Here is a 9,219-nt window from a genome sequence, read left to right on the forward strand (position 1 = left end):
ATTTTGTTTTGACCTATGTACCGGGCCCGGTCAGAACCTAATTGATGTGTTCAGTTTAGTTCTATGTCAAACAAATCGGAAATCGGGAAACAAACTGCTGGACTATAAGTATGACATTGTTCCATGTATTTGTCCGGCTGATATCTTCAGAACAGAGGACTATATGATCACTTATCTAAAATGGCGCTTCATAGTTCAACAGAGTTTTAAGAGCTACGATTGTCGGTTGGTTCCTGAAGTCATATAGGCAAATATAGTTATTAGACTTATCCAAGTAGGAGACTATTGGATAAGGTGTCTAAGTCCATAACTTTATTTGGTATATACTTGACCCGACTCGGCATGGTCCATTTGGGTTGCACTTCACCCGAACTATTTGTATGGATAATCCTTTGAGAATTGTATGTTTATGATTTATTAATATATTATAAGTAATAATATATTAATATGAAATCATATTATTTAATTAGCATTGATCTTAAATTAATTTAGAATTAATTTGGTGATAAAAAAGGTGACTAATTAAATACGGGCTCTTGTAGTTATATAGTGTGGGCTAATTAATACTCATTTGGAATGGGCTAGGCTTGCATGGGAGTCCATGGATAGTCCATGGAGCTTTTAACCCATGGATCCTTGGAAAGGAAGAGTCATGGGTATTAGGGTTTACATGGAATGTAACCCTAATCCTCCATACTATATAAGGAGTCCTTGGCACTTGATTTGGCACTAGTGTGTGTGTGAGCAAGGTGGCCGATTTCTAGAGTGCATACATACTCTCTCATAGTTTTCCAAAGTTTGTGGTGATTTGTGATTTCCATTTGAGGCATCCACATTATTGGTGCTAGGCTCTCAAACTCCAATGAATCAACCACTACTAAAAGGTATGTAATTATTCTAGCATTTTATGATTCAAGTTCCCCATGCCATGCTAGTTAGGATGTAAACCTTGGAAATGATTATTATTTGCATGTATCTTAGTGAAAACATAGATCCAAGGTTTCTAGGGTTGCATGTACACCTTAGGAGTGTTAGAATGCTCAAAACCCTTCAAACTTGTCCTCCATCCTAAAGATGCTAATCCTCTAGGTTTAAGATCTTTGTATAAAGTTAAAAGAAATAGGAGTTGATCAATTACAAGGTAAAAAGCACGTCTAGTGGCTAAAGGATATGTACAAGAGCAAGGAATTGATTTTGATGGAAGATTCATCAGTTGGACGTAAAAATGGCATTTTTATATGTTGACTTAAAAGAAGAAGTGTATGTTAGCCAACCAAAAAGTTTTGTAAAGAAAGGTAAAGAAACAAAAATATACAAATTGGCAAAAGCTTTATACGGTCTTCGACAATCTCCAAGAGAATGGAATTTGAAACTTAATAATACTTTGAAAAATATGGGTTTTCAACGATGCATGTAATTGGTGGAGAATATATAATTGTTGTGGTTTATGTAGATGATTTATTCGTGATGGGAACAAGTGTAGAGGTCATAAACCAATTCAAGAAATTGATGGCGTTACAATTTGAAATGTCGGTCCTTGGTTAACTAACTTGCTACTTGGAAATTGAAGTATTGGAAGAAAATTGTTGTGTAAAGGTGAAGCATGAGAGTTATGCTATGAAGATTCTAAAAGAGGCTAGAATGCAAGGGTGTAATGCAACCTAATGTTTGATGGAGCTGGGACTAAGGTTGTCAAAAGTTGAAGATGAACCAGAAGTTGTAGCTACCCATTGTCGAAAAATAGCGAGTTGTTTACGATATCTCTTACACACTCGTCCAGATTTAACATATTTGGTTGGAGTAGTTACTTATTATATGCAAAGTCCAAGAGAATCTCATGCACGTGCTATTAAGCAAATTCTCCATTACTCGCGCGGTACAACATCTTATGGAATAATATACAAAGGAAGTAAAGATTTAAGATTGCTAGGTTACAGTGATAGCAGTTACAATGTAGATGTTGATGATGGCAGAAGTACAACAGGGCATGTATTCTACCTTGGTGACTCATGTAGCACTTGGTGCTCCCAGAAACAAGATACAATAGCTTTGTACTCGTGTGAAGCTGAGTTCATGGCAGCTACTGTAGATGCGTGTCAGACAGCTTAGTTAAGGGATTTGGTAGCTGAGCTGACAGAAATGAAGAAACAGAAGGTGCTGATTCGAATAGACTACAAAATTAGTAATTACACTGTCAACGAATCATGTCTTTCAAGGAGGAAGCAAACATATCCACACTCTATTCCACTCCATTCGATATCGTGTTGAAAACAAGCAAGTGATTGTTTAACATGTTTCGGGAGACAAGCAACGAGTAGATCCACTTACGAAGGCCTTAGCTCGGATAAGGTTCACAAAGATGAGAGCTAAGCAACATGAAACAATTACCCTTGAATCTGAAATTTAGGGGGTGATTGTTGGTGAATATTCTAAGTTGGAAGTGTTTAGAATGTGTGATCCAATTTAGAAGATGTTTCCTTGGAGTGTTGTCCAAGTCTTCCAATTTTTCCTTGGGTAATAAGGAAATTGTTATATGGAAGGTTTATGCGTTTATCTATCTAAAATCCTAGTTAAATGCTAATATGTTTAGTTTAGTATAAAACCAGTTGCTAGGTCCTATACTACAACTGAGTTTGATGTTTTGGGTGTTAGTTTTTACTTCAATAAAAACATATGCAAGTTATATAAACATCAATTTTTCTATTATTCTGCTTTCCTTCGACATGGTATATCATAATTCAGACTTGTTGTTAAATGTGAAGCAAATATGATATTTTAAGCTAATAGACATGGGGCTTCTTTAGTAATAGCAAACACCTCAAGTCAACAATGAATCCTAACATAACAAAATTCTCAAGTGTGTAGGGCTTTTTCTGGGTTCAAACTTGAGAAGTGCAGATTTTGAGAGCGAGAGAGACATGTTTGTTTTGTGCGATCAAGCTTCAGTTTATGCCATTACCTGAGACATCTGATCTTTACTTGTCATCCTCAAACCCACTTGAGACGTGGAGATTTTGAAAGGGAGAGAGACTTGTTCATTTTATGGGTCTAACCTTCTATTTCTACCATTACTAGAGATGTTTGATCTTGAATTGTAATTACCAAACCTACTTGATATGTGGAAATTTTGAGAATGATACATACATGCTCATTTTCTGGTTGAAACTTCAATTGTTGGTTTCATAAGTTTTAAGGCAATCTTATTCTTTATTAAGTTCACGGAGTTAAAGCTTTTACTTTAAGAGAGAGAATTACAATGTATGAAAGAAAGAACATCAACACTAGAAGATATATGGGTGGAGATTTTTTTTTAAATTCCCAGTGAGTTGTGTATATGTAGGAGAGAGAGAGAGAGAGAGAGAGAGAGAGAGAGAGAGAGAGAGAAAGAGAGATAGATAGATAGATAGGGAGAGAGAGAGAGAGAGAGAGAGATGTGTAGAGTAAGATAGTATGGGATGTATGAATGATAACGAGGAAGGTTCGGGACGGGGCATGGTTTCCCAAAACCGCCCCGATATCTTTCGGGTATCTTATCGGGGCGCCCCAACGGGTTTCGGGTTTTCCCGTCGCGTTTCGGATATCTTATCAAGTTTACAACAATTCAACGAAATCTTTGTTCCAATTTAGGGTACCCCGTGTCTTATAAAAAATATAATAAAAAATTACATTATTAAAAAAATACATGTACTAGCTTCCTTTTGTGTCAAAACATAAAAAAAGATAATTACACGAGATTGTTAATAATTAAAATGATTGTCCCCAAGTACTCTTATCTTTGAATGCATACAATTAATATCAAACAGATTTGAACACGCGCGCGCACACACACACACACATAAACACACACACACATATATATATATATATATATATATATATATATATATATATATATATATATATAAAATCGGGGCGAGACGGGTCGGGGCAAGGATAACCCATTTATTGTCCCGAAACCGATAACGACTCATTACCCGACCCGAAATGCTCGGGTTTCAGGTTTCCCCGTCGGGTTTGTGTTTTTTTGCCATCGATGGAATGGCTGTTTGTTATTAAAATATATATGGTCTTTTTACATAGACCAGTAACCAATGATGTGTTGCTTACCATAATGACATGTAAAAATTAAAAATATACCGATACTACAAAATAAAAAATAAAAGCCAAAACTGTAATTTACACTACAATCTTAATACAAACGGAACAATATTAGATCTCATGTGAAATGTATTAATGTAATATTATAATGGGGTTTACTATAATATAATTATTATATCTTAAATTCTTTTTAATAATTAAATATCTAATAACCAATGTGCATGGAATATCTTTTCTCATTGTCCACAAGTGAGGGATAAGGCGTTTGACTTTGGAATTAGTCAACCTTTTCATTATCAATCATTTATCATTTAAATGTTTCGTGTGTCAACGGTAACATAGAACAAAATAGCAACCAGTTGAATGTAGCACACAATAAAAAGACGAAAATCTAAATAGACATATCAAGATACCACAAAGTTTTTCGCAAGCATCAAATATATATATATATATATATATATATATATATATATATATATATATATATATAAAAGCTTAGGTTATACTATTCAAAGTAATTATTGTGTTATTGTATGCATAAATGTGTGCCAATCATTTTACTTATTTTAAGAAAATGATTAATACATATTATTAAATTAAAGATAATTGAAAAATATCATATAATTTCATTCTAAGGGTATTTTAAACAATTGAGATAAATTTAAAAAAGGAAAATTCCATATTTTTTGGGATAATTAACTCTTTTGGTTTTAAAATTTTAATTTTTTTTAATTACTTTAATTTTAATTATAACGTAATTTTTATAATTAAACCCGATTTTATTCTGTCAGAATGACATTCTTTTTATAATGATATTCTATGAAAATGCAAGCCATAAACTAATAAAGAGACTTACTTCTGGCAGAATAAACAAATTTTTAGATACAAGTTAAATTTTTTCTATCACATCCTTGAAAAAATAAAAAACTTTTTATTTTATTCTATAATAATGAAACACTCCCTAATAACAAACAAATATAATATGTAGATTATTCTATTGGAATATACTATTACATATACTCTTATCATTCTATTATAGATTAATCTAACAGAATATGACAATGAGTAGTGCATTTTTCTGGAAGATCGGTGACCATTGAGGATTGTTCATGTCTATCCCACACGCATTCATCCAACCTTCGGGTCATTGATCATCGTGTACTTCATTCATTCTATGAGAATAACTGTCATGAAAATGAATTATGTAAGAATAAACTTATGTGAGAATGTTTTTATACGACAAAAATAAAACAAATTTTAGTAATTCTAAGAGAACTCATACAACATGATAAAATCAAGTAACACAAATAACGAAATCATAAATTATTTTTGTGTTCTTCAAGAATTTGAACATAAAGTTCTCTTTCAGACATTTCTACAAACACCTGGTGTGCAATATCTCATAGAATTATTTTTGTGTTCTTTAAGATTTTCTGAACCGTCATGACTTGTTAGAATCACATAATTACTGTTCACGAGAAATATTTCCATGAAAATAAGGAGCTCTCAACTTTAATTACTGTTCACGAGACTTCACACTTGAATCAAGCCAACCTTTGCATTTTGCAAAAAAATAAGGAGCTCTCAACTTTAAAAAAAAAACAAACACAACAACCAAACTTTGTAATGCATTTAAAAAATGAGGATGAACTTTGACCAAAACCAACCACACTAACCATCTTTCCAGTACACTTTTTATCATCCCAATACTTAGTAATATATCTCAAGAACATAAAAAGAACTCTAGAGCACCCCTCCAAATTAAGAAAATGCACCAACCAAATTATATTGTACCTTCATCGAATTTCCAATTTGACCCATGAACCTTAATTTTCATTAACCCAATTCCAATTTTTGCTCATCACCAACTCTAAAAAAATCTGTTTATATTCTTTTTTTTCTATAAAATATATTCCAAAAGTGCCTCCAGCAAAAGCCTTCTAATACTCCTCCCATATATTAATAAATATGCCATATACTACCAAAAAATCAAATGGCAATGTGCATTGCTTCTAGTCCAACAAACCATGTGCAAAAAGAAATGAGTCTCCAATACAGTTTACCTCAACAACAAGGGTCACCCGCAGCAACAACCCAAATTCACTATGTGCAACATCAGTATGAAGGAATCAGTCAGAGCTTCTGATCAAATCCTTTCACCAAGATAGACAATACAAGACACTTCAATACAGCACCTGCACATAGGCTAATCACGAAAAAAGAATATCATGCGCCAATAAGATCCCCAAACAACATACCCCACACGAACAAAGAACACACAAATGAATCAGAAAAAATTATGAGGATTGACCGGTAATTGGAAAGAATAATGATTCAAATGTAAGGAATGAAGGAAAAACTAATTAATCAAATGAAATTGCTTACATAAGTATTAAGATGACGAACAAATCTGGAAAAATCGTTGTATTTGAAGGAATTAGGAAGCAAATCCCTAGTGAAATCAGTAGTTTTCCAAACAATAAATCTATTGCCGCTCTTGTTCCACGAAATCATATCATCCGTCATCAAATCATTCCCCGATATCTGTTCACCAGAAACGGCGCCGAAGCAGATTTATGCACCATTTTAAGTTACAATTTCTGAATCTCACCAACGAATTCAATGAGATAAGTAGCTTCATTGACCGGATTTTAAAAAGGGGATTCAGGATATCATTGAGGAATGACAACACCCAGGTGGAAAGAATTTATTGGGTTATCGAGTAAATGCTATTACGTAGTCCTGGAAACAACAATCGGATGTGAGACTCATTCTTTCGAATAGAACGTAATCATCGAAGCTGGGATCATTTTTGGAATTAAAAGATGGTTATGATGGTGGATTTGAATAAGAGAAAGGGCTTGTTTTTGATGAATTGGACAAGAAAATGAAGAGATTAGAATGAAATTAAGTATGAAGAAGGTGCGATGTAATGCAATCAATCAAACCTTAGACGATTGAATGTGTTTAATTTGTAAAAGGGAATAAGGGAAAATCGAAAGTTCTGTAGGTTTAATTCCACAAATATATGTTTTTAATTTAGGTAATCTATTAATTAATCAATAGGAATTTATTGATATTATGTAAATTGTCTAATTTGCCCTTAAATGAACGGTTGGTCCAGAGTTGGTCATACGGTCACACAATACTTACAGTTTATATATGAATCTAACTCTCTCTCTATATATATATATATATATATATATATATATATATATATATATATATATATAAAGGTTCAAATGAGAATAAAAAAATATTAAGAACCATAAGAACCATTTTTGTGTATCAATATCCAAAAAAAGAAATGACATTATTGTAAATAATACAAAAGTTGAACCTAATTTCATATTTTATTCCATCAGATCTAAACTTACATTTGATAAACTTAGATATAATACAAAACAGATTACTCTCTTCTTTCAATATTGTCCAAGAACAAACCCATGTCTCTTATCTCCTTATACCACCTGTGATGCAAAGTTGCAAACTACCATCACCACAACTGCCGACGGCGACCCTACAACCCCGACGAGCCTACCTCTTCCACGTGATCACCTACATAATCGAATACCTCCATTATTGCCTCCTCCTATAACGTTTCATGTTAGATCTGGTATGTATGATCTCAGATCTGAAGCTCTACAGTCCGGATTTACGATTTCCACCACCACCGTCATCTAGATCTGCGAGCTCTGGTGCAGATCTATGTTTTCCGCCACCATCACCGTCTAGATCTCGTCCAGATATACGATTTTCTCACATCGTTGTCTAGACCTGCGAGTTTCCGGCAAGCTGTAAAACCCAATCTTAACGTATCAATCGATTTCACTAGAGTTGGTGTAGAATCCCAATCCAGTGAGTAACACAAATTGATAATATGGAATAAGAACACAAACACGAATCTTCAATGCACACTATTATTAATCAATAGTCTGGTACATAAGATACACAAAATTCTCTCGGTTCTCTCTTTGTCTCTCTAGATCTCGATATAGCTAGAATAGAATCCCCTTTACATGTATTAAACAAAACAATATATACCTAGATCTAATACAAAGCCCATCCCCAAGCCCAACCAAAATCATTAAGAGATTTCGGTACACACAACACCGAAACCATGGAGTTTTCAGTACTTAGATCGAGAACTCTAAAAGCTATGAAAAGCAAAGTATAAACCACAAATTTATGTCCTAACAATCTCCCCTTTGGTTTATAGCTTTCTTTTCTTTTCAATCTCCTATTTGATCTTGACTTTCATCTTTTTCCTCGATTTCTTCACAACTTGACTACAAGATGTATATATGAATCTTCTACATGAATAACTTCATCCTTAGTACTTGGACTTCCTTCAAAATTTGACTTTGAACACACATTGGGTATAGAGGCTTCTTGTATAGGTTCTTGTAAATCAGCACTTTCCGCTTTGAAATACTCCAGAGATAATTTCAGAGAGACCGATTCTTCCGTATCACATCAACAGGTTTATAGATAGCAGAAAATTGATTGAGGAGGCTTCAATGAAATTCGTCACATAACTTCAAATACAACTTCACCTTGCTTCTGGGGTTGAAAGATGTGTTGCATGATAATATTCACTTCTAGTTCCTTCGAATGAATGTTCTTTAACAATCACGGGTGTGTCTTAAAAAGTAACCCTGACTAAAAAGTCCATGTGGATCACAGAGTCATAAAGACCCTTCTCACCATAGTTTTTCAAGGACCCAGACTTGGCTCAGATGGAGACTACTCATAGTATCTATGTGAACACGGAGGAACGCACTGCGATTTGTTGAGTATCGGAGAACTACGCGTGGCTATTTTGCTGTTAGCCCATGCATATCCTTGATCAAAGATCTCAATATAGTTTTTCAAGTCAACAAGTTAACTTGGCCATTGGTGAGACGTTCAACAATATCTATTTCCTGATTGGGTGAATCGTCGTGGTGCCACGACAGTTCTTAAGTAAAGATAACTGACAAGACCAACTTTGACAATCTGTACAGTTTCATGACTTTAATTCCTTATGAAAGTAGTGTGAAGTGTAATGACCATCAACTCCTTTCCAAGTTTCTCCTCCTTGCTCAAAAAATTCCGATACAGTTTCCTTGAATCTCTTCT

General features: G+C 33.8%; 1 long non-coding RNA gene across 1 annotated transcript; it reads right to left on the minus strand.

Annotated features, from left to right (window-relative positions):
* Nucleotides 1-4,954: 4,954 nt before the first annotated feature.
* LOC145168959 (uncharacterized) lies at nucleotides 4,955-7,109 on the minus strand. Its single transcript, XR_013742197.1, has 3 exons — nucleotides 6,484-7,109; nucleotides 6,162-6,304; nucleotides 4,955-5,282 (listed from the first exon to the last, which is right to left on the minus strand). It is a non-coding gene; the product is annotated as an uncharacterized LOC145168959 (long non-coding RNA).
* Nucleotides 7,110-9,219: the final 2,110 nt, after the last annotated feature.

Source organism: Lactuca virosa, chromosome 4, assembly GCF_052849685.1.
Source record: "Lactuca virosa cultivar CGN04683 chromosome 4, Lactuca_virosa_CGN04683_v6, whole genome shotgun sequence".
Taxonomy (NCBI): Eukaryota; Viridiplantae; Streptophyta; class Magnoliopsida; order Asterales; family Asteraceae; genus Lactuca; species Lactuca virosa.